General features: G+C 46.6%; 1 pseudogene across 1 annotated transcript in view; it reads right to left on the bottom strand.

Moving 5' to 3' along the window:
* The window catches only part of LOC110532959 (protein eyes shut homolog), a 121212-nt pseudogene that overhangs the window by 85393 nt on the left and 8548 nt on the right, over positions 1 to 27271 (bottom strand). Inside the window, exons 3-5 of the transcript XR_016483354.1 lie at positions 22207 to 22328; positions 14506 to 14685; positions 13835 to 14191 (exon numbers count right to left, since the gene is read on the bottom strand). The product of XR_016483354.1 is annotated as a protein eyes shut homolog (transcript). The remainder of the gene's footprint in view (positions 1 to 13834; positions 14192 to 14505; positions 14686 to 22206; positions 22329 to 27271) is intronic.

The following is a 27271-nucleotide window of genomic DNA, read 5'->3' as shown; positions in this document are numbered from 1 at the left end:
GCTGATGCTGTTAGCTAGGTGGAAAATATAATCACTATCTGAGCATTTTCCTCCTTTTCTCTCACACACTCATATTTTTCATACTTTCTTGGATAGAGAGAGTGAGAGGAAAGATGGGCAGTGAGCTAGACATCCCCAGGCTATCTGAGCAAGGCTTCCTTGCATTTATTGTGTGTCTGTATAGACTGATGCAATGGCAATGACAATGTCTGACTAACACTATAGGGTGGACCCACACTGTACAGTCTGATTAACACTATAGGGTGGACCCACACTGTACTGTCTGATTAACACTATAGGGTGGACCCACACTGTACTGTCTGATTAACACTATAGGGTGGACCCACACTGTACTCTCTGATTATCACTATAGGGTGGACCCACACTGTACTGTCTGATTAACAGTATAGGGTGGACCCACACTGTACAGTCTGATTAACACTATAGGGTGGACCCACACTGTACAGTCTGATTAACACTATAGGGTGGACCCACACTGTACTGTCTGATTATCACTATAGGGTGGACCCAGACTGTACAGTCTGATATGTTATTTTCAGTTTGGGGATCTTTAACCAGGCCAGAATCAGACACAACCCTACTGTGGTACCTACCTGTAGCTTTGTCCAATATGTCTGAATCAGACACAACCCTACTGTGGTACCTACCTGTAGCTTTGTCCTATGTCTGAATCAGACACAACCCTACTGTGGTACCTACCTATAGCTTTGTCCTATGTCTGAATCAGACACAACCCTACTGTGGTACCTACCTGTAGCTTTGTCCTATGTCTGAATCAGACACAACCCTACTGTGGTACCTACCTGTAGCTTTGTCCTATGTCTGAATCAGACACAACCCTACTGTGGTACCTACCTGTAGCTTTGTCCTATGTCTGAATCAGACACAACCCTACTGTGGTACCTACTGGTAGCTGTTGAGGAGGTCAGTACAGGTGGCGTTGTTTAAGCACGGCTGTGATGAACACTCGTCTATTTCCTGTTGGCAGAACTCGCCCTCCCATCCGGGGACACAGAGGCACTCGTAAGTCTGGAATACAGGAAGTAAAATAATATATTATAAGTCTGGAATAGAGGAAGTGTAATGATACATCGTAAGTCTGGAATACAGGAAGTGTAATGAAGCATCGTAAGTATGGAATACAGGAAGTGAAATGACGCATCGTAAGTATGGAATAGAGGAAGTGAAATGACGCATCGTAAGTATGGAATACAGGAAGTGTAATGACGCATCGTAAGTATGGAATACAGGAAGTGAAATTATACATCGTAGGTCTGGAATACAGGAAGTGAAATTATACATCGTAGGTCTCTAATACAGGAAGTGAAATGATACATCGTAGGTCTGGAATACAGAAAGTGAAGTGGTACATCGTAGGTCTCTAATACAGGAAGTGAAGTGGTACATCGTAGGTCTCTAATACAGGAAGTGAAATGGTACAGTGATGATGTCACTAAATAATAGAGGAGGGATCCAGTGTGAGTTCCACTGATGATTTTCATTCTTCTCCTCTTATTAGGGACTGATACATATGTGATCATATTAGTCCAGTGCTAGCCTCACTGGCTTCCTGTTAAGGCTGGGGCTGATTTCAAGGTTTTACTGCTCAACTACAAAGCATTACATGGCTTGCTCCTACCTATCTTTCCGGTTTGGTCCTGCTGTACACACCTACACATATGCTACGGTCACAAGACGCAGGCCTCCTTATTTTCCCTAGAATTTCAAAGCAAACAGCTGGAGGCAGGGCTTTCTCCTATAGAGCTCCATATTAATGGAATGGTCTGCCTATCCATGTGAGAGACGCAGACTCGGTCTCGACCTTTAAGTCTTTACTGAAGACTTTACTGAATACTACACTGATTGAGTGTAGTCTGGCCCAGGAGTGGGAAGGTGAACGGCAAGGCACTGGAGTGAAGAACCGCCCATGCTGCCTCTGCCTGGCCGGCTCCCCTCTCTCCACTGGGATTCTCTGCCTCTGATCCTATTATGTCACTAGGAGGGGTGCGTCATGTCATGCCAGGCTTTAGTGGGTTGAGTCACTGACGTGATCTTCCTGTCCGGTTTTGCGGCCCTCTCGGGCTCATGCGGTGGAGGAGATCTTCGTGGGCTATACTCAGCCTTGTCTCAGGGTAGTAAGTTGGTGGTCTGTTGATATCCCTCTAGTGGTGTGGGGGCTGTGCTTTGGCAGAGTGGGTGCATTAGTCTATGTGCCGGAGGTCTAGGATCCTTCTGTCCACTCTGGTGTAATTCTCCTGTCTTATCTGGTGTAATTGTCCTGTCTTATCTGGTGTAATTCTCCTGTCTTATCTGGTGTAATTATCCTGTCTTATCTGGTGTAATTCTCCTGTCTTATCTGATGTAATTCTCCCGTCTTAACTGTGTGAACTTAAGTATGCTCTCTTCAATTCTCCCACCCCCATCTCTCTCTCTCCCCCATCTGTCTCTCTATCCCTCCCTCCCTCCCTCCCGGAGGACCTGAGCCCTAGGACCATACCTCAGGACTACCTGGTCTGAAGACTCCTGGCTGTCCCCAGTCCACCAGGTTACTGCTGATCCAGCTTCAACTGTTCTGCCTGCAGCTACGGAACCCTGACCTGTTCACCGGACGTGCTACTTTGTCCCGGACCTGCAGTTGTCACCTCTCTCTTTCCCTCCCTTTTCTTCCACACCTGCTGTTTCAACCTCTGAATGCTCGGCTATGAAAAGCCAATTGACATTTACTTTACTCCTGAGGTGCTGACCTGTTGCACCCTCTACAACCACTGTGATTATTATTTCACCCTGCTGGTCATCTATGAATATTTGAACATCATGAAGAACGATCTGGAATTAATGGCCATATACTCTTATAATCTCTACCCAGTACAGCCAGAAGAGGACTGGTCAACCCTCAGAGCCTGGTTCCTCAGTATCCAGTACAGCCAGGAGAGGACTTGCAACCCCTCAGAGCCTTGTTCCTCTCTACCCAGGACAGCCAGAAGAGGACTGGTCACCCCTCAAAGCCTGGTTCCTCTCTACCCAGTACAGCCAGAAGAGGACTGGCCACCCCTCAGAGATTGGTTCCTCTCTACCCAGTACAGCCAGAAGAGGACTGGTCACCCCTCAGAGCCTGGTTCCTCTCTACCCAGTACAGCCAGAAGAGGACTGGTCACCCCTCAGAGCCTGTTTCCTCTCTACCCAGTACAGCCAGGAGAGGACTGGTCACCCCTCAGAGCCTGGTTCCTCTCTACCCAGTACAGCCAGAAGAGGACTGGTCACCCCTCAGAGCCTGGTTCCTCTCTACCCAGTACAGCCAGAAGAGGACTGGCCACCCCTCAGAGATTGGTTCCTCTCTACCCAGTACAGCCAGAAGAGGACTGGTTACCCCTCAGAGCCTGGTTCCTCTCTACCCATACAGCCAGAAGAGGACTGGCCACCCCTCAGAGCCTGGTTCCTCTCTACCCAGTACAGCCAGGAGAGGACTGGCCACCCCTCAGAGCCTGGTTCCTCTCTACCCAGTACAGCCAGAAGAGGACTGGCCACCCCTCAGAGCCTGGTTCCTCTCTACCCAGTACAGCCAGAAGAGGACTGGTCACCCCTCAGAGCCTGGTTCCTCTCTACCCAGTACAGCCAGGAGAGGACTGGCCACCCCTCGGAGCCTGGTTCCTCTCTACCCAGTACAGCCAGAAGAGGACTGGCCACCCCTCAGAGCCTGGTTCCTCTCTACCCAGTACAGCCAGAAGAGGACTGGCCACCCCTCAGAGCCTGGTTCCTCTCTACCCAGTACAGCCAGAAGAGGACTGGCCACCCCTCAGAGCCTGGTTCCTCTCTACCCAGTACAGCCAGAAGAGGACTGGCCACCCCTCATAGCCTGGTTCCTCTCTACCCAGTACAGCCAGAAGAGGACTGGCCACCCCTCATAGCCTGGTTCCTCTCTACCCAGTACAGCCAGAAGAGGACTGGCCACCCCTCATAGCCTGGTTCCTCTCTACCCAGTACAGCCAGAAGAGGACTGGCCACCCCTCAGAGCCTGGTTCCTCTCTACCCTGTACAGCCAGAAGAGGACTGGTCACCCATCAGAGCCTGGTTCCTCTCTACCCAGTACAGCCAGAAGAGGACTGGTCACCCCTCAGAGCCTGTTTCCTCTCTATCCAGTACAGCCAGGAGAGGACTGGTCACCCCTCAGAGCCTGGTTCCTCTCTACCCAGTACAGCCAGAAGAGGACTGGTCACCCCTCAGAGCCTGGTTCCTCTCTACCTAGTACAGCCAGAAGAGGACTGGCCACCCCTGAGAGATTGGTTCCTCTCTACCCAGTACAGCCAGAAGAGGACTGGCCACCCCTCAGAGCCTGGTTCCTCTCTACCCAGTACAGCCAGAAGAGGACTGGCCACCCCTCAGAGCCTGGTTCCTCTCTACCCAGTACAGCCAGAAGAGGACTGGCCACACCTCAGAGCCTGGTTCCTCTCTACCCAGTACAGCCAGAAGAGGACTGGCCACCCCTCAGAGCCTGGTTCCTCTCTACCCAGTACAGCCAGAAGAGGACTGGCCACCCCTCATAGCCTGGTTCCTCTCTACCCAGTACAGCCAGAAGAGGACTGGCCACCCTTCAGAGCCTGTTTCCTCTCTACCCAGTACAGCCAGAAGAGGACTGGCCACCCCTCATAGCCTGGTTCCTCTCTACCCAGTACAGCCAGAAGAGGACTGGCCACCCCTCAGAGCCTGGTTCCTCTCTACCCTGTACAGCCAGAAGAGGACTGGTCACCCCTCAGAGCCTGGTTCCTCTCTACCCAGTACAGCCAGAAGAGGACTGGCCAACCCTCATAGCCTGGTTCCTCTCTACCCAGTACAGCCAGAAGAGGACTGGCCACCCCTCAGAGCCTGGTTCCTCTCTACCCAGTACAGCCAGAAGAGGACTGGCCACCCCTCAGAGCATGGTTCCTCTCTACCCAGTACAGCCAGAAGAGGACTGGACACCCCTCAGAGCCTGGTTCCTCTCTACCCAGTACAGCCAGAAGAGGACTGGCCACCCCTCAGAGCCTGGTTCCTCTCTACCCAGTACAGCTAGAAGAGGACTGGCCACCCCTCAGAGCCTGGTTCCTCTCTACCCAGTACAGCCAGAAGAGGACTGGTCACCCCTCAAAGCCTGGTTCCTCTCTACCCAGTACAGCCAGAAGAGGACTGGTCACCCCTCAGAGCCTGGTTCCTCTCTACCCAGTACAGCCAGAAGAGGACTGGCCACCCCTCATAGCCTGGTTCCTCTCTACCCAGTACAGCCAGAAGAGGACTGGTCACCCCTCAAAGCCTGGTTCCTCTCTACCCAGTACAGCCAGAAGAGGACTGGTCACCCCTCAGAGCCTGGTTCCTCTCTACCCAGTACAGCCAGAAGAGGACTGGCCACCCCTCAGAGCCTGGTTCCTCTCTACCCAGTACAGCCAGAAGAGGACTGGTCACCCCTCAGAGCCTGTTTCCTCTCTACCCAGTACAGCCAGGAGAGGACTGGTCACCCCTCAGAGCCTGGTTCCTCTCTACCCAGTACAGCCAGAAGAGGACTGGTCACCCCTCAGAGCCTGGTTCCTCTCTACCCAGTACAGCCAGAAGAGGACTGGCCACCCCTCAGAGATTGGTTCCTCTCTACCCAGTACAGCCAGAAGAGGACTGGTCACCCCTCAGAGCCTGGTTCCTCTCTACCCAGTACAGCCAGAAGAGGACTGGCCACCCCTCAGAGCCTGGTTCCTCTCTACCCAGTACAGCCAGAAGAGGACTGGCCACCCCTCAGAGCCTGGTTCCTCTCTACCCAGTACAGCCAGAAGAGGACTGGCCACCCCTCATAGCCTGGTTCCTCTCTACCCAGTACAGCCAGAAGAGGACTGGCCACCCCTCAGAGCCTGGTTCCTCTCTACCCAGTACAGCCAGAAGAGGACTGGCCACCCCTCAGAGCCTGGTTCCTCTCTACCCAGTACAGCCAGAAGAGGACTGGCCACCCCTCATAGCCTGGTTCCTCTCTACCCAGTACAGCCAGAAGAGGACTGGCCACCCCTCAGAGCCTGGTTCCTCTCTACCCTGTACAGCCAGAAGAGGACTGGTCACCCATCAGAGCCTGGTTCCTCTCTACCCAGTACAGCCAGAAGAGGACTGGTCATCCCTCAGAGCCTGTTTCCTCTCTATCCAGTACAGCCAGGAGAGGACTGGTCACCCCTCAGAGCCTGGTTCCTCTCTACCCAGTACAGCCAGAAGAGGACTGGCCACCCCTGAGAGATTGGTTCCTCTCTACCCAGTACAGCCAGAAGAGGACTGGCCACCCCTCAGAGCCTGGTTCCTCTCTACCCAGTACAGCCAGGAGAGGACTGGCCACCCCTCGGAGCCTGGTTCCTCTCTACCCAGTACAGCCAGAAGAGGACTGGCCACCCCTCAGAGCCTGGTTCCTCTCTACCCAGTACAGCCAGAAGAGGACTGGCCACCCCTCAGAGCCTGGTTCCTCTCTACCCAGTACAGCCAGAAGAGGACTGGCCACCCCTCAGAGCCTGGTTCCTCTCTACCCAGTACAGCCAGAAGAGGACTGGCCACCCCTCAGAGCCTGGTTCCTCTCTACCCAGTACAGCCAGAAGAGGACTGGCCACCCTTCAGAGCCTGTTTCCTCTCTACCCAGTACAGCCAGAAGAGGACTGGCCACCCCTCATAGCCTGGTTCCTCTCTACCCAGTACAGCCAGAAGAGGACTGGCCACCCCTCAGAGCCTGGTTCCTCTCTACCCTGTACAGCCAGAAGAGGACTGGTCACCCCTCAGAGCCTGGTTCCTCTCTACCCAGTACAGCCAGAAGAGGACTGGCCAACCCTCATAGCCTGGTTCCTCTCTACCCAGTACAGCCAGAAGAGGACTGGCCACCCCTCAGACATTGGTTCCTCTCTACCCAGTACAGCCAGAAGAGGACTGGTCACCCCTCAGAGCCTGGTTCCTCCCTACCCATACAGCCAGAAGAGGACTGGCCACCCCTCAGAGCCTGGTTCCTCTCTACCCAGTACAGCCAGGAGAGGACTGGCCACCCCTCGGAGCCTGGTTCCTCTCTACCCAGTACAGCCAGAAGAGGACTGGCCACCCCTCAGAGCCTGGTTCCTCTCTACCCAGTAGAGCCAGAAGAGGACTGGCCACCCCTCAGAGCCTGGTTCCTCTCTACCCAGTACAGCCAGAAGAGGACTGGCTAACCCTCAGAGCCTGGTTCCTCTCGAGCCAGTACAGCAAGAAGAGGACTGGCCACCCCTCATAGCCTGGTTCCTCTCTTCCCAGTACAGCCAGAAGAGGACTGGCCACCCTTCAGAGCCTGTTTCCTCTCTACCCAGTACAGCCAGAAGAGGACTGGCCACCCCTCATAGCCTGGTTCCTCTCTACCCAGTACAGCCAGAAGAGGACTGGCCACCCTTCAGAGCCTGGTTCCTCTCTACCCAGTACAGCCAGAAGAGGACTGGCCACCCCTCATAGCCTGGTTCCTCTCTACCCAGTACAGCCAGAAGAGGACTGGCCACCCCTCAGAGCCTGGTTCCTCTCTACCCTGTACAGCCAGAAGAGGACTGGTCACCCCTCAGAGCCTGGTTCCTCTCTACCCAGTACAGCCAGAAGAGGACTGGCCAACCCTCATAGCCTGGTTCCTCTCTACCCAGTACAGCCAGAAGAGGACTGGCCACCCCTCAGAGCCTGGTTCCTCTCTACCCAGTACAGCCAGGAGAGGACTGGCCACCCCTCGGAGCCTGGTTCCTCTCTACCCAGTACAGCCAGAAGAGGACTGGCCACCCCTTAGAGCCTGGTTCCTCTCTACCCAGTACAGCCAGAAGAGGACTGGCCACCCCTCAGAGCCTGGTTCCTCTCTACCCAGTACAGCCAGAAGAGGACTGGCCACCCCTCAGAGCCTGGTTCCTCTCTACCCAGTACAGCCAGAAGAGGACTGGCCACCCCTCATAGCCTGGTTCCTCTCTACCCAGTACAGCCAGAAGAGGACTGGCCACCCCTCGGAGCCTGGTTCCTCTCTACCCAGTACAGCCAGAAGAGGACTGGTCACCCCTCAGAGCCTGGTTCCTCTCTACCCAGTACAGCCAGAAGAGGACTGGTCACCCCTCAGAGCCTGGTTCCTCTCTACCCGGTACAACCAGAAGAGGACTGGTCACCCCTCAGAGCCTGTTTCCTTCCTAGGTTCCTACCTTTCTAGGGAGTTTTTCCTAGCCACCTTGCTTCTACACCTGCATTGCTTGCAGCTTGGGGTTTTAGGCTGTGTTGCTGTATAGCACTTTGTGACATCTGCTGATGTAAAAAGGGCTTTACAAAATACATTTGATTTGATTTAGACCTGGGACATCAGGTGGGTGCAATTATTATCAGGTAGAAGAGAAAGCCATCAGAGCTCAGGACCTCCAGGCACAGATTGCATTACCTAATACAGTAATACAGTACACCTGTTGCCCTCCACCACTCCTATTCCTGGTTCAACAGGCCAACTATGTAAAGAGAACATAGTTGTAGTGTTTTCTACCTAAAAACCTGCCACAGCTACACATAATATTATCCCACCGCTGCCACCAAATGTTTCACTGAATGAGCTTATCGTCAATAGTTTTTTTCTCTCCCAATATTGTACCCAAGTTAAACCTCCCACATTTAGAGTAATATCATGATACTGCTGTTACCAAATGCAGCATTCAATTCTATTCATATGAATACTTAAGAATGTTATACTACAAAAAGACCTCTCCTGGGAAATATGTTTGAAGCTACAATCTAGTATTTGTTCTTAAGGAAAATAATTAGTCACACCACTTGTTTTGGGTTTTGGTAAACAGCTGAGGGCTGGGGAAATGCATACAGAACAAAATATCGTGCGTGTTTCATGAGTTGAAATAAAAGATCCCAGACATTTTCCATATGCACAAAAAAATGTTAGTGAGCATTTCTCCTTTGCCAAGATAATGAATCCACCTGACAGGTGTGGCATATCAATAAGCTGATTAAACAGCATGATCATTGCACAGGTGCATCTTTTGCTGGGGACAATAAACTAAAATATGCAGTTTTGGCACACAACACAATGCCACAGATGTCTCAAGTTTTGAGGGAGTGTTGAATTGGCATACTGACTGCAGGAATGTCCACCAGAGCTGTTGCCAGTTAATTGAATGTTAATTTCTCTATCATAAGCCGCCTCCAATGTCATTTTACATAATTTGGCAGTACATCCAACCAGCCTCATAAGCGCAGACCCTGAGTAACCACGCCAGCCCAGGACCTCCACATCATCTGAGACCAGTCACCCGGACAGCTGACAGAACTGTGGGTTTGCACAACCAAAGAATTTCTGCACAAACGGTCAGAAACCGTCTCAAGGAAGCTCATCTATATGCTCGTCGTCCTCACCAGGGTCTTGACCTGACAGAACTTCGGCATCATAACTGACCTCAGTGTGCAAATGCTCACCGTCGGTGGCCACTGGCACACTGGAAAAGTGTGCTCTTCATGGATGAATACCGGTTTCAACTGTACCGGGCAGATGGCAGATTGATGTCAATGTTGTGAACAGAGTGCCCCATGGTGGCAGAGGGGTTATGGTATGGGCAGGCATAAGCTACGGACAACTAACACAATTGCATTTTATCGATTACAATTTGAACGCACAGAGATACTGTGACGAGATCCTGAGGTCCATTGTTGTGCCATTCATCCACCACCATCACCTCATGTTTCAGCGTGATAATGCACGGCCCCATGTCACAAGGATTTGCACACAATTCCTGGAGGCTGAAAATGTCCCAGTTCTTCCATGGCCTGCATACTCACTAGACATGTCACCCATTGAGCATGTTTTCGTTGCGCTGGATCGAAGCGTGTACGACAGCTGTACGACAGTGTTCCAGTTCCCACCAATATCCAGCAACTTCACACAGCCATTAAAGAGGAGTGGGGCAACATTCCACAGGCCACAATCAACAGCCTGATCAACTCTATGTGAAGGAGATGTGTTACGCTGTATGAGGTAAATGGTGGTCACACCAGATACTGACTGGTTTTCTGATCCACGCCCCTACTTTTGTTTTAAGGTATCTGTGACCAACAGATGCATATATGTATTCCCAGTCATGTGAAATCCATAGATGATGAATATATTGTGATTTACTGATATCCTTATATGAACTGTAACTCAGTAAAATCTTTGAAATTGTTGAATGTTGCGTTTATCGCAGATTGTAGCTTTAATCTGTGGAATAGTCATGGTTGACTTGGAATTTCCACTACTGTATATTCCAAACACCACCCACCTCTTTTTAACATATTCAGGGCCTGCTTTTCAAGGTATAACTTTGTTAGCATCTGTTACTTATGTGTACACTGAGTGTATAAAACAGTAAGAACACCTTCTCTTTCCGTGACATAGACTGACCAGGTGAATCCAGATGAAAGATACAATCCTTTATTGATGTCACCTGTTAAATCCACTTCAATCAGTGTAGATGAAGGGGAGGAGACGGGTTAAAGAAGGATTTTTAAGCCCTGAGACAATTGAAACGGATTGTGTATGTGTACCATTCAGTAGGGTGAATGGGCAAGATAAAATATGTAAGTGTCTTTGAGTGGAGTATGATAGCAGGTGTTAAGCACACCGTTTTTAATGTGTCAAGAACTGCAACGCTGCTGGGTTTTTCACACTCAACAGTTTTCCCTGTGTATGAAGAACGGTCCACCACCCAAAGGACATCCAGCCAACTTGACACAACTGTGGGAAGAATTAGAGGCTGTTCTAAGAGAAAAATGGGTTGCAACTCGATATTAGGAAGGTGTTGCTAATGTTTTGCACAGACAGTGTATGAGTCAATTATACAGGGCATTGTGTGTTTCTTAAAATACTTATAGTAATGTAAACTATTTTTGAGGAGAGGGCTGATTCTTTTTAGACTTTCTATTCATATTTGCATTGTATTTGTATTTATTATGGATCTCATTAGTTACTGCCAAGCAGCAGCTACTCTTCCTGGAGTCTAGCTAAATTAAAGCAGTTACATACAATTAAGAAAACATTATATTGCATTTCATCACACTTTTCACAACACATTAAGTGGATGCCCTCTGGCCACTACCACATATCTACAAGACAAAAGACATGTGTACGTGGGTGTATAGTGCATATGTTATCATGTGTGTGTGTGTGTGTGTCTCTTCACACTCTTCACACTGTTCCAAAAGTGTATTTTTATAATTTTAAAAAATCTGATTCTACTGTTTGCATGAGCTACTTGATGTGGAATAGAGTTCCATGGAGTCAGGGCTCTATGCCAGGGTTCCCCAACTGACGGCCTGTGGGCCAAATCTGGCCTGCCAGCAATATTATCAAATTAATCATGAATATTTTTGTTCTTTCAAAAAAACATTAAAAAAAAAAATCTTGGACCTGAGATTCAAAAAGTCCAAAATGCCCAAGAAGGAAGTGACCCTACCTAAATAATGCAAAAGTTACATTTTAACTTGGATGCAGGAGACAGTCAACTAATAAAGCAGGCAGCGGACCATTTTTTTTAGATGCTGAAATGTAAAGCTGCAACCACAGCGCAATCAATAGGAGGTGAACAGCGCCTGGTGCTGAAAATATAGATAACTTCTTCTGCAAGTGGCACCAAGAAACAGATGGAGAAAAACTACACCAGTCGAGTAATTCATTTCAACAATAATCTTCATTTGAATTTGATTTTACAAACAACAAGAGGGCTTAATTGGGGTCTATTTCTTCTGAGCGAAGGCCCATATAAAATAACTTAACTGTTATTAAAAAGAAAACAAAATGGCCTAATAGAAGTGCTATTTGTATTCATTTATTAGGCCTACGTACAATTGCAACTGGCCAAAAAGGTGGAATCCTACTAAAAAGAATAATGTAAAGAAAAAAAAAGGTGTTTTCATTGTCTGAATGCCTGTATCCTTGTACCGGGAGTCTCGGGATAACCTGCTCCTGTAACAACTAAACAAACATTATACATGTACCACCTAATAGGATTTTGTTTTATTTTGTGTACGTGTGAGTTAAGTTTTGTTTTGTCCTCTAAATTGGCCGTCCCATTCAACAGTACAATGAATGTCATTGTTAGTGTTGCTGTCTTTTTTATTTGATTTTTTTATTGTAAAATAATAAACATATTATTTTTAAAAAAAAGTTACTTACTTAATGGGAAAAGTTTCCCCTCGTGCACGATCTTGTAGATGTCGGGTGAGAGGGATGTGATTTTGAGTCCTCGATTGACTAACGTGAAAGCAGGTTCCTGTCGTGAGTCTTCATTACGTTCATAGAGGAAAAGGAGGACTCGCAGATGTAAGTCAGTCCAAACATTGTTATCACATAAAAGGCACGTTTATTTATTGTCCTGTATTCCTCTGAGCATGCCAGCCACAACGCACACAAGGACTCAGCACTCCTGAGCGCATCCCTGATTTGGCTCAATGTTTGGAATTAAAATCAGCTCAGTTTGAATTGCGGCCTCATCCAGGAGGGTATCATTTTCTTAGCAAGGGAGGAGAATTCCCCACCTGGGCGGACTGTGAAAGGATCATGTAGACACGCAATTACAGTGAGGGGTTCTGTACGTTTGCCCACTGACAAAGAAATGATCAGTCTATAATTTTAATGGTAGGTTTATTTGAACAGTGAGAGACAGAATAACAACAAAAAAATCCAGAAAAACACGTCAAAAATGTTATAAATTGATTTGCATTTGAATGAGGTAAATAAGTATTTGACCCCCTCTCAATCAGAAAGATTTCTGGCTCCCAGGTGTCTTTTATACAGGTAACGAGCTGAGATTAGGAGCACACTCTTAAAGGCAGTGCTCCTAATCTCAGTTTGTTACCTGTATAAAAGACACCTGTCCACAGAAGCAATCAATCAATCAGATTCCAAACTCTCAACCATGGCCAAGACCAAAGAGCTCTCCAAGGATGTCAGTGACAAGATTGTAGACCTACACAAGGCTGGAATGGGCCACAAGACCATCGCCAAGCAGCTTGGTGAGAAGGTGACAACAGTTGGTGCGATTATTCGCAAATGGAAGAAACACAAAATAACTCTCAATCTCCCTCGGCCTGGGGCTCCATGCAAGATCTCACCTCGTGGAGTTGCAATGATCATGAGAACGGTGAGGAATCAGCCCAGAACTACAACTTCACCGCATCAAAGGGACGATGGACGGGGCCATGTACTGTCAAATCTTGGGTGAGAACCTCCTTCCCTCAGCCAGGCCATTGAAAATGGGTCGTGGATGGGTATTCCAGCATGACAATGACCCAAAACACATGGCCAAGGCAACAACGGAGTGGATCAAGAAGAAGCACATTAAGGTCCTGAAGTGGCCTAGCCAGTCTCCAGACCTTAATCCCATAGAAAATCTGTGGAGGGAGCTGAAGGTTCGAGTTGCCGAAGGTCAGCCTCGAAACCTTAATGACTTGGAGAAGATCTGCAAGAAGAAGATCTGCAAAGAGGAGTGGGACAAAATCCCTCCTGAGATGTATGCAAAACCTGGTGGCCAACTACAAGAAACATCTGACCTCTGTGATTACCAACAAGGGTTTTAGAATAACAGAATGACAACAAAAAACCGCATGTCAAAAATGTTATAAATTGATTTGCATTTTAATGAGGGAAATAAGTATTTGACCCCTCTGCAAAATATGACTTAGTACTTGGTGGCCTCTCACTGTTCAAATAAACATACCATTAAAATGATAGACTGATCATTTCTTTGTCAGTGGGCAAACATACAAAATCAGCAGGGGATCAAATACTTTTTTTCCCTCACTGTATATGTAGTTTACAAACCTGGTGGAGAAGTTGTCCCTCAGCTGCTTGTTGAAATCTCCCATCACCTCTGTGACAATGCTGCGGCCTGGTACCTCGTTTCTTCAGTGTACTGAAGTGCAGTAGCCTTCCAGGTGACAAGTATAAATCCAACAACTCAAGCTTCTTGGTAAAGGCCACAAGTTTTCCCTCTTCCTTGTAACTGCAGATTTAACCCGTTTAAGTGACAGAATGTCAGCCAAAAATGCTACATTAGAGAGGAATTCCTCAATTTCCAGAATACGAAGGTGGTCAGCTGCTGCCCTCATTTAGCTTTTTCTGACAAACTCCACAACCTGGTCATGCAGCTCACGGAATGGCTCTAGAGCTTTTCCTTTACTCAGCCAGTGCACGTTGTTGTGAAGCAGGAGACCATCGTGGATGGCCTCCTCTGATTCTGTCACCAGCTTGCGTTTCCTTTACTCAGCCAGCGCACGTTGTTGTGAAGCAGGAGATCATCGTGGATGGCCTCCTCTGATTCTGTCACCAGCTTGCTTTTCCTTTACTCAGCCAGCGCACGTTGTTGTGAAGCAGGAGACCATCGTGGATGGCCTCCTCTGATTCTGTCACCAGCTTGCTTTTCCTTTACTCAGCCAGCGCACGTTGTTGTGAAGCAGGAGACCATCGTGGATGGCCTCCTCTGATTCTGTCACCAGCTTGCTTTTCCTTTACTCAGCCAGCGCACGTTGTTGTGAAGCAGGAGATCATCGTGGATGGCCTCCTCTGATTCTGTGACAAGCTTGCGGAAAAGATGGTGTTGTGTTGCCTGACGTCCCCCTGACCAAGTTGATTATGTGCATTACTTTATCCATCACATCTTTTAGCTCAGCGCACTGTGATGGATGAGACAATGCAAGCCATTCATTTGTGGGGCGATTTCCTTCAACCTGCTGCCCAGGCCCCGTGTCTGCCCACCATAGCAGGAGCCCTGTCGGTGGCCACAAAGTTGACTTTTTCAAATGACAAGCTATGCTGCGTAAACAATTCTTCCAGCTTTGTGAATAGGATATCCCCGGTGGTGTGTCCTTCGAGGGGAATCAGTGCCAGTAGCTCTTCTTTAAAGTCATTTCCATGAAAATAACGGACATACACACAACTGTGCTACATCGGTGTTGTCAGTTCTCTCATCAATAGCCAGGAAAGAATGCCCAGCCTGACTGAGCAGCTCCAGAACAATCCTATGGACATCATCTGCCAGGGCACGGACAAGGCGTCTGGCTGATGACGCAGATCGGGACACCTGTTTGACAGACGCAATTATTCTATCCATAGACTTTCAGTAGCCAAATCCTCAAACTGTCACCATGCACTTTTTAAATACCTCCACATCTGTGAAGGGCAAGTTGTGTTTGGTTAGAACCCGGGACGCTTTTAGGGAAGAACGTGTGACCTTCTGTTGTTGGATCAGGCCACGAAGGAGGATTCTGCTGACGTGTTTGTAGCTTGTAGTTAATGCTTCAATATTTCTGTGTTGGGCCTCTGTCTGGGGCGGGAAGGCCACTTTGAAAGTACCATGCTTAGAGTTGAGTTGTTTTCTCTTCGTTAAAGTCTCCGGACTACTTGAGTTGTTTTCTCTTCTTTAAAGTATGTGGACTACTTGAGTTGCTTTCTCTTCGTTAAAGTGTGTGGACTACTTGAGTTGTTTTCTCTTCGTTAAAGTGTGTGGACTACTTGAGTTGCTTTCTCTTCGTTAAAGTGTGTGGACTACTTGTCCTCCAGTTGGTCATTAAAATCTTCATTATGATAATTAATCAGGGTGTAGGAGATGAATGGGTTGTTGTCTATTAGTTTCCTGGCCAGGAACAGGCAGGTTTAATTTAACACAATCCTCTTTGCATACAAAACGAAGGGGGTCAAACTGTCAAGGGGTATACAGAATTCTTCAATGCCAGCCAAAGTCCTGTGTATGTCTAAGGTCCGGTGTGTGTTCATGTGTGTGTGTATGTGTGTGTGTGTGTGTGCATGCGCTTGTGTGTTTGAGTGTGAGTGTGTGTGTGTGTGTGTGTGTGTGTGTGTGTGTGTGTTGTGCTTGCTGCTGTTTGAACACCTGCTAATCTGCATTTCATAAACTGGAGGGGAGCTGTTCAACTTTGTCTGATATAATTTGTACACTGCAGGCTTCTTTCTATTCATAAGAGGGGGTAGGACACTGCAGGCCCTATTCATAAGAGGAGGTAGGACACTGCAGGCCCTATTCATAAGAGGAGGTAGGACACTGCAGGCCCCAATTCATAAAAGGAGGTAGGACACTGCAGGGCCCTATTCATTAGAGGGGATTGGACACTGCAGGGCCCTATTCATAAGAGGGGGTAGGACACTGCAGGGCCCTATTCATTAGAGGGGATTGGACACTGCAGGGCCCTATTCATAAGAGGGGGTAGGACACTGCAGGGCCCTATTCATTAGAGGGGATTGGACACTGCAGGGCCCTATTCAGAAGAGGGGGTAGGACACTGCAGGGCCCTATTCATAAGAGGGGGTAGGACACTGCAGGGCCCTATTCATAAGAGGGGTTAGGACACTGCAGGGCCCTATTCATTAGAGGGGGGGGGGGGGGGTAGGACACTGCAGGCCCCAATTCATATAAGGAGGTAGGACACTGCAGGGCCCTATTATTTAGAGGAGGGTAGGACACTGCAGGGCCCTATTGATAAGAGGAGGGTAGGAGGAGAAAGAGAAAATCTAACAGTCATCTCATGATAAATGAGATGCCTCCAGGAGACACCAATTCCTCACCTCGGGCTATGGAGAATATAGAGTACAAAATAGCACCATACTCCCTTCATAAAGCACTACTTATATATGGCTCTACCATAGGGCTCTGGTCAAAAGTAGTTCCCTATGTTGGGAATAGGGTATAATTTGGGACAAAGACATAATCTAATTTTTCCTTTGAAATCACCTTCATGGAGATGCAATTATCCCTAATAAGATACTGATGCTCTGTGGGACACTTTGCTGCAGAGAGGGACCTCGAACAACTGCAATGGTAAACAAGGCTGAGGCAGAAATAGCACCCTATACCTTACGTAGTGCACTACGCCCTGGTCAAAAATAGTGCACTATGTAGGGAATAGGGTGCCATTTAGGATGTTATCAAGGTGTGAAGTGGGTTCCAGTACCTGGCTGTCTATCTGAATAATGAGAGGAAGAATGGGGAAGAGACAGGAAACACGACCGCTGACCCAGGAACACAATAACACTGTGACCAAGACTAGGAATATCTTATCTTTCACTAACTTCAAGTCAGTGGAACTGTCACCTTGTCCCTCACATTGACATGTTGTGATACTGTCCTGTCTTCTAGATGTACACTATTGCAAAACCAAGCTGTATTGTCTGTGTTTCAGCTGTTTTACCAGCAAGGTTATGAACCAAAACCTTGAAAAGACGTCCATACAAAAACATAAAACTGCATCAAAAATTGAAATAGCTGAGGAGCTTTGATAGGTGGATCAAGGATACAGTGACATGAAGTTCAGAGCAAAAACAATACAAATTATTTCTTCACCAGCAACAGACCCTAAATGATTCCTTCACCAGCAACAGACCCTAAATGATTCCTTCACCAGTATTGGAACCTAGATGATTCCTTCACCAGTAATGGATCCTAAATGATTCCTTCACCAGTAATGGATCCTAAAGGATTCCTTCACCAGTAATGGATCCTAATGGATTCCTTCACCAGTAATAGATCCTAGATGATTCCTTCACCAGTAATGGATCCTAGATGATTCCTTCACCAGTAATGGATCCTAGATGATTCCTTCACCAGTAATGGATCCTAGATGATTCCTTCACCAGTAATGGATCCTAGATGATTCCTTCACCAGTAATGGATCCTAGATGATTCCTTCACCAGTAATGGATCCTAAAGGATTCCTTCACCAGTAATGGATCCTAAAGGATTCCTTCATCAGTAATGGATCCTAAAGGATTCCTTCATCAGTAATGGATCCTAAAGGATTCCTTCATCAGTAATGGATCCTAAAGGATTCCTTCACCAGTAATGGATCCTAAAGGATTCCTTCACCAGTAATGGATCCTAAAGGATTCCTTCATCAGTAATGGATCCTAAAGGATTCCTTCACCAGTAATGGATCCTAAAGGATTCCTTCATCAGTAATGGATCCTAAAGGATTCCTTCATCAGTAATGGATCCTAAAGGATTCCTTCACCAGTAATGGATCCTAAAGGATTCCTTCATCAGTAATGGATCCTAAAGGATTCCTTCACCAGTATTGGATCCTAAAGGATTCCTTCATCAGTATTGGATCCTAAAGGATTCCTTCATCAGTAATGGATCCTAAAGGATTCCTTCACCAGTATTGGATCCTAAAGGATTCATTCAACAGTAATGGATCCTAAAGTATTCCTTCATCAGTAATGGATCCTAAAGGATTCCTTCATCAGTAATGGATCCTAAAGGATTCCTTCAACAGTAATGGATCCTAAATGATTCCTTCATCAGTAATGGATCCTAAAGGATTCCTTCACCAGTATTGGATCCTAAAGGATTCCTTCAACAGTAATGGATCCTAAAGGATTCCTTCAACAGTAATGGCCTCTGCCTCTGAATCCATCCAAACACCAATAAATCCAACAGCATCAATTCTTTCAAAATCAATTAACACAAAATGTACAGTAATCAGTTCTATGTGTGTGTCTGCGCGCATGTGTGTGTACATGCTTACGCGTGAAAATGTATGTGTGTGTCAGCCATGCTAATGTGATAAAAGATTAGATCATTACTGCAACAGCAACAAACAATGTTACCAAACAACATCTACAGAAGGGGCCCCATGGGGGCCTCGCTGCTTCTTCCACAGGTGTATCATTAACAATGTTCATTTCCATAAACGCTAACACAGTGACAAAACAGAAGAAGATGATTTGCATCACATCAAACAGGTAATAACTAACACAGCGGTCGCTTCCCAAATTTACATTTACATTTGAGTCATTTAGTAGACACTCCTATCCAGAGCAAATTAATGCTTCTGACCAGGGCCCATAGGGCCCTACATATGGAATAGGGTGCCCCATGGGCCCCGGTTAAATGTAGGGCATTATATAGGGAATAGGGTGCCCTATGGGCCCTGGTTAAATGTAGGGCATTATATAGGGAATAGGGTGCCCCATGGGCCCCGGTTAAATGTAGGGCATTATATAGGGAATAGGGTGCCCTATGGGCCCTGGTCAAAAGTAGTACACTATATAGGGACAATGATGTCATTTGGAACACACAGTTAATCAGTCAGCAATCCTCTTCATACAGGATGACAATAACCTCTTCAACCATGCAGGCAAGTGTCTGGTCTACTGTTTGATCATCATGGAGTGTTGTTAAACAGTCAAGTGTCTGGTCTACTGTTTGATCATCATGGAGTGTTGTTAAACAGTCAAGTGTCTGGTCTACTGTTTGATCATCATGGAGTGTTGTTAAACAGTCAAGTATCTGGTCTACTGTTTGATCATCATGGAGTTGTTAAACAGTCAAGTGTCTGGTCTATTGTTTGATCATCATGGTGTTGTTAAACAGGCAAGTGTCTGGTCTACTGTTTGATCATCATGGAGTGTTGTTAAACAGTCAAGTGTCTGGTCTACTGTTTGATCATCATGGAGTGTTGTTAAACAGTCAAGTGTCTGGTCTACTGTTTGATCATCATGGAGTGTTGTGAAACAGTCAAGTGTCTGGTCTACTGTTTGATCATCATGGAGTGTTGTTAAACAGTCAAGTGTCTGGTCTACTGTTTGATCATCATGGAGTGTTGTTAAACAGTCAAGTGTCTGGTCTACTGTTTGATCATCATGGAGTGTTGTTAAACAGTCAAGTGTCTGGTCTACTGTTTGATCATCATGGTGTGTTGTTAAACAGTCAAGTGTCTGGTCTACTGTTTGATCATCATGGAGTGTTGTTAAACAGTCAAGTGTCTGGTCTACTGTTTGATCATCATGGAGTGTTGTTAAACAGTCAAGTGTCTGGTCTACTGTTTGATCATCATGGAGTGTTGTTAAACATGCTGCACAGTTCATGTATCTTTGATGGCTTACCTTTTTACATCTAATCAAGACACGATGTCTCTTAATATTCTAATAGAAGCTAGGCAACATGGAGTATGTGCTGTACGGGACATATCCACTAGTAATGGATACATTTCAAGAATTAACAATGGAATTCACAGAGATACATGCTACAGGGATAACAGTACAGTACAAATGGCAGTCATCCTTGGCAGTGGAAATTGAAATGCTTAGCACATCAGACAAATCATCTCACTCTGACCATAGTGCTTACACTAAACATAAATACTTCAGATTCTTATGAGAGGATTTATAAAACATTCGCCAACTCCACTACTAAGTGGAAATCTTTCATTTAAAGCCGTTCTGCTCCACTACTGGTGAAATAAATGGATTCCTCCCTGGCCCCGTCTCCATTTTAACCAGCTAGAACAGAGTTTTGCATTATTCAACAGAAATAAATGGTATCCTATTTTCTACCCTACAGTTCTGAGTCTGGAGTGTATGAATCCTAACACCTTGTTTATTAATTTAGAGGAGGAGGGAGGGTTGTAAGTGTGTAAGTGTGTAAGTGTGTGTGTGTGTGTGCGTGCGTGCGTGCGTGCATGTGTGAGGGTGTGCGCGTGTGTGTGTGTGTGTGTGTGTGTGTGTGTGTGTGTGTGTGTGTGTGTGGTTGTCCCTCAAGTAGCTTGAGAAGCATGAGGGGAGAGAAGGAAGATGGGAGCAAAGACCGAGGGGAGCGAATGAGGAGGGGAGCCAGGAGAGAGAGAACAGAAAGAAAGGAGAACAAACAGGAGGAGAAAGGCTAGAGGAGAGAGAGAGAACAGAGAGAGAGAACAGAGAGAAAGGAGAACAAAAAGGAGAAAGGCTAGAGGAGAGAGAGAGAACAGAGAGAGAACAGAGAGAGAGAGAACAGAGAGAAAGGAGAACAAACAGGAGAAAGACTAGAGGAGAGAGAGAGAGAACAGAGAGAGAGAGAGAGAGAACAGAGAACAGAGAGAAAGGAGAACAAACAGGAGAAAGGCTAGAGGAGAGAGAGAGAGAACAGAGAGAGAGAGAGAAAAAGAGAGAGAGAGAACAGATAGAACAGAGAGAAACGAGAACAAACAGGAGGAGAAAGGCTAGAGGAGAGAGAGAGAACAGAGAGAGAGAACAGAGAGAAAGGAGAACAAACAGGAAGAGAAAGGCTAGAGGAGAGAGAGAACAGAAATAACGGAGAGAACAGAGAACAGAGAGAACAGAGAGCAGAGAGAAAGGAGAACAAACAGGAGAAAGGCTAGAAGAGAGAGAGAACAGAGAGAACGGAGAGAACAGAGAACAGAGAGAACAGAGAGCAGAGAGAAAGGAGAACAAACAGGAGAAAGGCTAGAAGAGAGAGAGAGAGAGAGATAATACAAAGTGAAAAGAAAGAGTGTGACGATAAATATCAGATGAACAAGGGAGAGAGGGAAAGGGCAAACGACAGGGCGTACAGTAGAGATGGTGAACAGAAATGGCCGAGAAGAGAGGAAAAGAAAAACAGAAACGTGTGGATGTAGCATAATGTTAGACTATGTAAATGTTGATGTGATGGCAGACACACAGAGAAACAGGATGTAGCATAATGTTAGACTATGTAAATGTTGATGTGATGGCAGACACACAGAGAAACAGGATGTAGCATAATGTTAGACTATGTAAATGTTGATGTGATGCAGACACACAGAGAAACAGGATGTGGCATAATGTTAGACTATGTAAATGTTGATGTGATGGCAGACACACAGAGAAACAGGATGTAGCATAATGTTAGACTATGTAAATGTTGATGTGAAGGCAGACACACAGAGAAACAGGATGTAGTATAATGTTAGACTATGTAAATGTTGATGTGATGACTGACACACACAGTAATAGATGTAGATTAGTTTTGTAACACTTGAGAACAAAGACATACAATAATATGAAATAAGCATACATAGAACCTTGAAAACTCCCTCACTGGCCACACCTAAGAGTCCATTCCAGTTATACAGGTTGTTCCCCAGGGCTCTGTGCTGGACCCCCTACTCTCCATTATCTACCCCCCTGCCCATTATTAAAACTGCTTCGTCACCTCATATCTGCATAAGCATGTAATATATGACTTAATCCACGTCAAGGACCACATTGGAAATAAGTGTTGTTTCACGCTTTAATGTGTCACCCTCTTGGATTGTAGATTTCTATTAGTGGTTGGCAACAATATTGATAATTCAATACCATATTGATATTGTTAGATATGGACATGAACGATGCATGTCGTGATATTGTTTTATCCTTCCTAGCCTTTTACCCAAAATCAAACTCACCAAGTGGAGGTCTCTGCAGGTTGAGTTGTTGCTGCACATGTTGCTGGCACAGTCGTCGATGTCTTGCTCACATCTCACACCAGCATAGCCAGGGTTGCACAGGCAGTAGAACCCATCTACCACTAAAAAGAGAGAAATATGTCAATTAGGTATAACTTACAATGTACTATGGATGGATTTGATAGTACATTTCTCTACCTATTCACCCTCTTTCTCTACCTATTCACCCTGTCTTTCTCAACCTCTCTCTACCTATTCACACTGTCTTTCTCTACCTCTCTACCTATTCACCCTGTCTTTCTCTACCTCTCTCTACCTATTCACCCTGTCTTTCTCTACCTTTCTCTACCTATTCACATTGTCTTTCTCTACCTCCCTCTACCTATTCACCCTGTCTTTCTCTACCTCTACCTATTCACCCTGTCTTTCTCTACCTCTACCTATTCACCCTGTCTTTCTCTACCTCTACCTATTCACCCTGTCTTTCTCTACCTCTCTCTACCTATTCACCCTGTCTTTCTCTACCTCTCTCTACCTATCCCCCCCTCTCTTTCTCGATGAAAGCCTGGTCATGTGCTTCCTCTCTCTCTTGATCTAGTGAAGCCAGCATAGTAAATGGACCTGAAAAGGGAAGTGTGAGAGAGAAAGAACTGTTACAAATGTGTCGATTTCAGTGCACCATGTCAGAAATTAAAATCTCCCAGGGCTAATAATCCAATTCCTATTTCTTATTTTCTCTTTATTAATCATTGATGATGTTAAAGAGAGATTCATCGCCATCTCCTTTTCTTACCAAGTCTGTCTCCCAAATGGCACCCATAGGGCTGTGGTCAGAAATAGTGCACTATGTAGAGAATAGAATGCCATTTGGGACAAAGACCACCACAACAGTAGTACACAGTCAGTGGCAGTGACAGGGGTAATTGCGACGGTTCTTCCAGGGGAGTGAATTTATTACAACCCGTAGCCATGGGTCCTTCATTATCCCAAAGATTTACCATGTAATCTATGCTGTCACTCTGTCTTTGGTGTGTGTAGCTGCTATTACTCTCATTAAATGATTTAGGTCATGGGTGGCAGTGGCATTACTCATCCCAGCTGATGGGGCTAGTTGGATGGGGCTGGGTACTGGGGCTGGGTAACTGGGGCTGGGTAAGTGGGGCTAGGTAACTGGGGCTAGGTATATGAGGCTGGGTGGCTGGGGCTGGGTAACTGGGGCTAGGTATATGAGGCTGGGTGGCTGGGGCTAAGTGGCTGGGGCAGGGTGACTGGGGCTGGGTATATGAGGCTGGGTGGCTGTGGCTGGGTAACTGGGGCTAGGTATATGAGACTGGGTGGCTGGGGCTAGGAATATGAGGCTGGGTGACTGGGGCTAAGTGGCTGGGGCTGGGTAACTGGGGCTAGGTATATGAGGCTGGGTAGATGGGGCTGGGTATATGAGGCTGGGTGGCTGGGGCTGGGTATATGAGGCTGGGTGGCTGGGGCTGGGTATATGAGGCTGGGTGGCTGGGGCTGGGTAACTAGGGCTGGGTGACTGGGGCTAAGTGGCTGGGGCTGGGTAACTGGGGCTAGGTATATGAGGCTGGGTAACTGGGGCTAGGTATATGAGGCTGGGTGGCTGGGGCTAGGAATGAGGCTGGGTGGCTGGGGCAGGGTGACTGGGGCTGGATAACTGGGGCTAGGTATATGAGGCTGGGTAACTGGGGCTAGGTATATGAGGCTGGGTAACTGGGGCTAGGTATATGAGGCTGGGTGGCTGGGGCTAGGAATGAGGCTGGGTGGCTGGGGCAGGGTGACTGGGGCTGGGTAACTGGGGCTAGGTATATGAGGCTGGGTGGCTGGGGCTAGGTAGCTGGGGCAGGGGGCCTGGGGCTAGGTTTATGGGGCTAGGTGACTGGGGCTGGATGGATGGGATTGTGAGGAGCTCTGCTCTCCCTGGTGACTCCATGTTTGGTTGGTGTAGCTGAGCTCCAGGTCTCTGATATCTCTGGTGACTCCATGTTTGGCTGGTGTAGCTGAGCTCCAGGTCTCTGCTATCTCTGGTGACTCCATGTTTGGTTGGTGTAGCTGAGCTCCAGGTCTCTGCTATCTCTGGTGACTCCATGTTTGGTTGGTGTAGCTGAGCTCCAGGTTTCTGATATCTCTGGTGACTCCATGTTTGATTGGTGTAGCTGAGCTCCAGGTCTCTGCTATCTCTGGTGACTCCATGTTTGGTTGGTGTAGCTGAGCTCCAGGTTTCTGATATCTCTGGTGACTCCATGTTTGGTTGGTGTAGCTGAGCTCCATGTCTCTGCTATCTCTGATGACTGCATGTTTGGTTGGTGTAGCTGAGCTCCAGGTCTCTGCTCTCCCTGGTGACTCCATGTTTGGTTGGTGTAGCTGAGCTCCAGGTCTCTGATATCTCTGGTGACTCCATGTTTGGTTGGTGTAGCTGAGCTCCAGGTCTCTGCTATCTCTGGTGACTCCATGTTTGGTTGGTGTAGCTGAGCTCCAGGTCTCTACTATCTCTGGTGACTCCATGTTTGGTTGGTGTAGCTGAGCTCCAGGTCTTGAAGGCCAGCCTGTGAGCCTGGAGGGACACGACCAGCCACTCGGTCCCTTCTGCTCTCAGGACCACTCAAGCCAACTGTCCCCAAATAAAGGCATCTGCATCCTTCCCAGCCGAAACAGTTTGGAAGAGTTTGTGCATATATTATCATTACATTTTCTGACGTTTTTTTTCCCGGCTGTTCAGGCAGACTACATTTTTTTTGGAGGCAAGCCGAAGTCGGTAACCGAAGTCTATGACCCTTCATCAGTGATTGGTCAACAGTAGGGATTCTTCAATTAAGTATTTGTTGTCATTCAACGAGAGACGACTCATTTTCATGTAAATTCTTTCATTGAGAAATTTGCACCAAACATCTTAGCTAGATGTAAAATTGCCTGACTAAGATCTCCTAGGCAAAAACATCAACATTAAATTAATGACAGAATTATTGAGTTATCTTCAACTATTTTAAAGAAGTGTATACTGGCTACGACGTCTCAAAATGGACAAACAGTACCATTGCTGCTTTTTTCTTGTTGTTCAAGTGAAGGTCTTTTAAGGGAGTACACGAGCGAGCACACTCGTTCAGTTGGCCTAGCCGACTTGAAGCATGCTGAAGCCGTACAGCCTCCAGGGGGGCTTAATGTTGTTTACATTAAGTACCCAGGAGAAAAGCCTGAATGCTTCCCAAATGACACCCTACTCCCTATTCCGTGCACTACTTTTGACCAGGGCCCACAGGGCTCTAGTCAAATGTCTGCATTATATAGGGAACAGGGACGTACCACTTATGACAGTCTTACTGTCATCTTTATTACAACTTTTGAATACTGTTTTTAATGCTATAATATCCTCCTGAGACCCAGCAATTAAGTTGTTTTTGGGCAGTAAGATCCGCCCCTTTTTTCCCCATTTTCGCCGAAAATGACATAACAAAATCTAACTGCCTGTAACTCAGGCCCTGAAGCAAGGATATGCATATTCTTGGTACCATTTGAAAGGAAACACTTTGAAGTTTGTGGAAATGTGCAAGGAATGATGTAGGAGAATAACACAATAGACCTGGTAAAAGATAATACAAAGAACAAAAAAAGAAATCTTTGAAATGCAAGAGAAAGGCCATAATGTATTATTCTAGCCCAGCTGCAATTTAGATTTTGGCCACTAGATTGCAGCATTGTATGTGCAAAGTTTTAGACGGATCTAATGAACAATTGCATTACTTTACAAAATGTTGTATCAAGACTGCCCAAATGTGCTTAATTTGTCTATTAATACCTTTTCATGTTCAAAACTGTGCACTCTCCTCAAACAACAGCATGGTATTCTTTCACTGTAATAGCTACTGTAAATTGGACAGTGCAGTGAGATTAACAAGAATTTAAGTTTTCTGCCAATATCAGATATGTCTATGTCCTGGGAAATGTTCTTGTTACTTACAACCTCATGCTAATCGCATTAGCCTACGTTAGCTCAACCGTCCCGTGGAAGGGACACTGATCTCAAAAAAGTTTTTAAGAGAATATTCTGGGCCCGGGGCTTCCCAAAAGTATCTTAAGGTTAAGTTCATCGTTAGAACCTTCGTAACGTTGCACTTGTAAACACTCGTAATCTAACGTCTACCTCATACCACTTGTAGAACAGCTAAGTGCGTCCTTAGATGTTTTTTTGTTGTCCTCCCGTTGTCAAGCCACCCTATATTGGCGGCACCATAGTGGTGCACTAAGGTGGTGATAAGCTCAGCCATTCTGGATGGAGGCTATAGTGCCTGGAAATACCATGACATTGCTAAAGGAGTCAAACAACTTTGCCAGCATTATCACGTCGTCGAGTTTACTTTAGACGGATGGCAATGTTGTAACTCTTTATCAGCTCTCATTGACGATGCATTGAGTAGAATGCTCAGTTGGGCACTAGTCCAAAACGAACGTTCAAAACTATTTTGTGACGAAACATGTGACCTATGAATAGACTATAGGCCTTCAATCATATTTAAATACATCTCATGTTCAATCAATGTAGTTCTATTTTACTCCTTGTAGAGGCTCCTGTCTGTAATTTGTCTCAACATATTTCTTGTTCAATCAATGGAGTTCTATTTTACTCCTTGTAGAGGCTCCTGTCTGTAATTTGTCTCAACATATTTCTTGTTCAATCAATGGAGTTCTATTTTACTCCTTGTAGAGGCTCCTGTCTGTAATTTGTCTCAACATATTTCTTGTTCAATCAATGGAGTTCTATTTTACTCCTTGTAGAGGCTCCTGTCTGTAATTTGTCTCAACATATTTCTTGATGTGTAGCATAACGATGTGCCAAATCTTGATTTAGCACATTATTATAGAGTAAGCATTACAATAAGCCACCTGACTATTTGCAGCCATAGGTGATATCTATCTAGGAGCTGATCCGTTGTCAGCATTGTAGAATAATTCTAATGTTAAGGTAAGATTTGAATGGAGAAAGCTGATCCGAGACCAGATTTGATTTTGATTTGATTTGATTTGATCCGAGACCAGTGTTTCCTTTCTTTTGATC

The sequence above is a fragment of the Oncorhynchus mykiss genome, chromosome 1 (assembly GCF_057628025.1).
Source record: "Oncorhynchus mykiss isolate SJ-2025 chromosome 1, ASM5762802v1, whole genome shotgun sequence".
Taxonomy (NCBI): Eukaryota; Metazoa; Chordata; class Actinopteri; order Salmoniformes; family Salmonidae; genus Oncorhynchus; species Oncorhynchus mykiss.
This window is presented reverse-complemented; position numbering and strand designations above follow the sequence as displayed.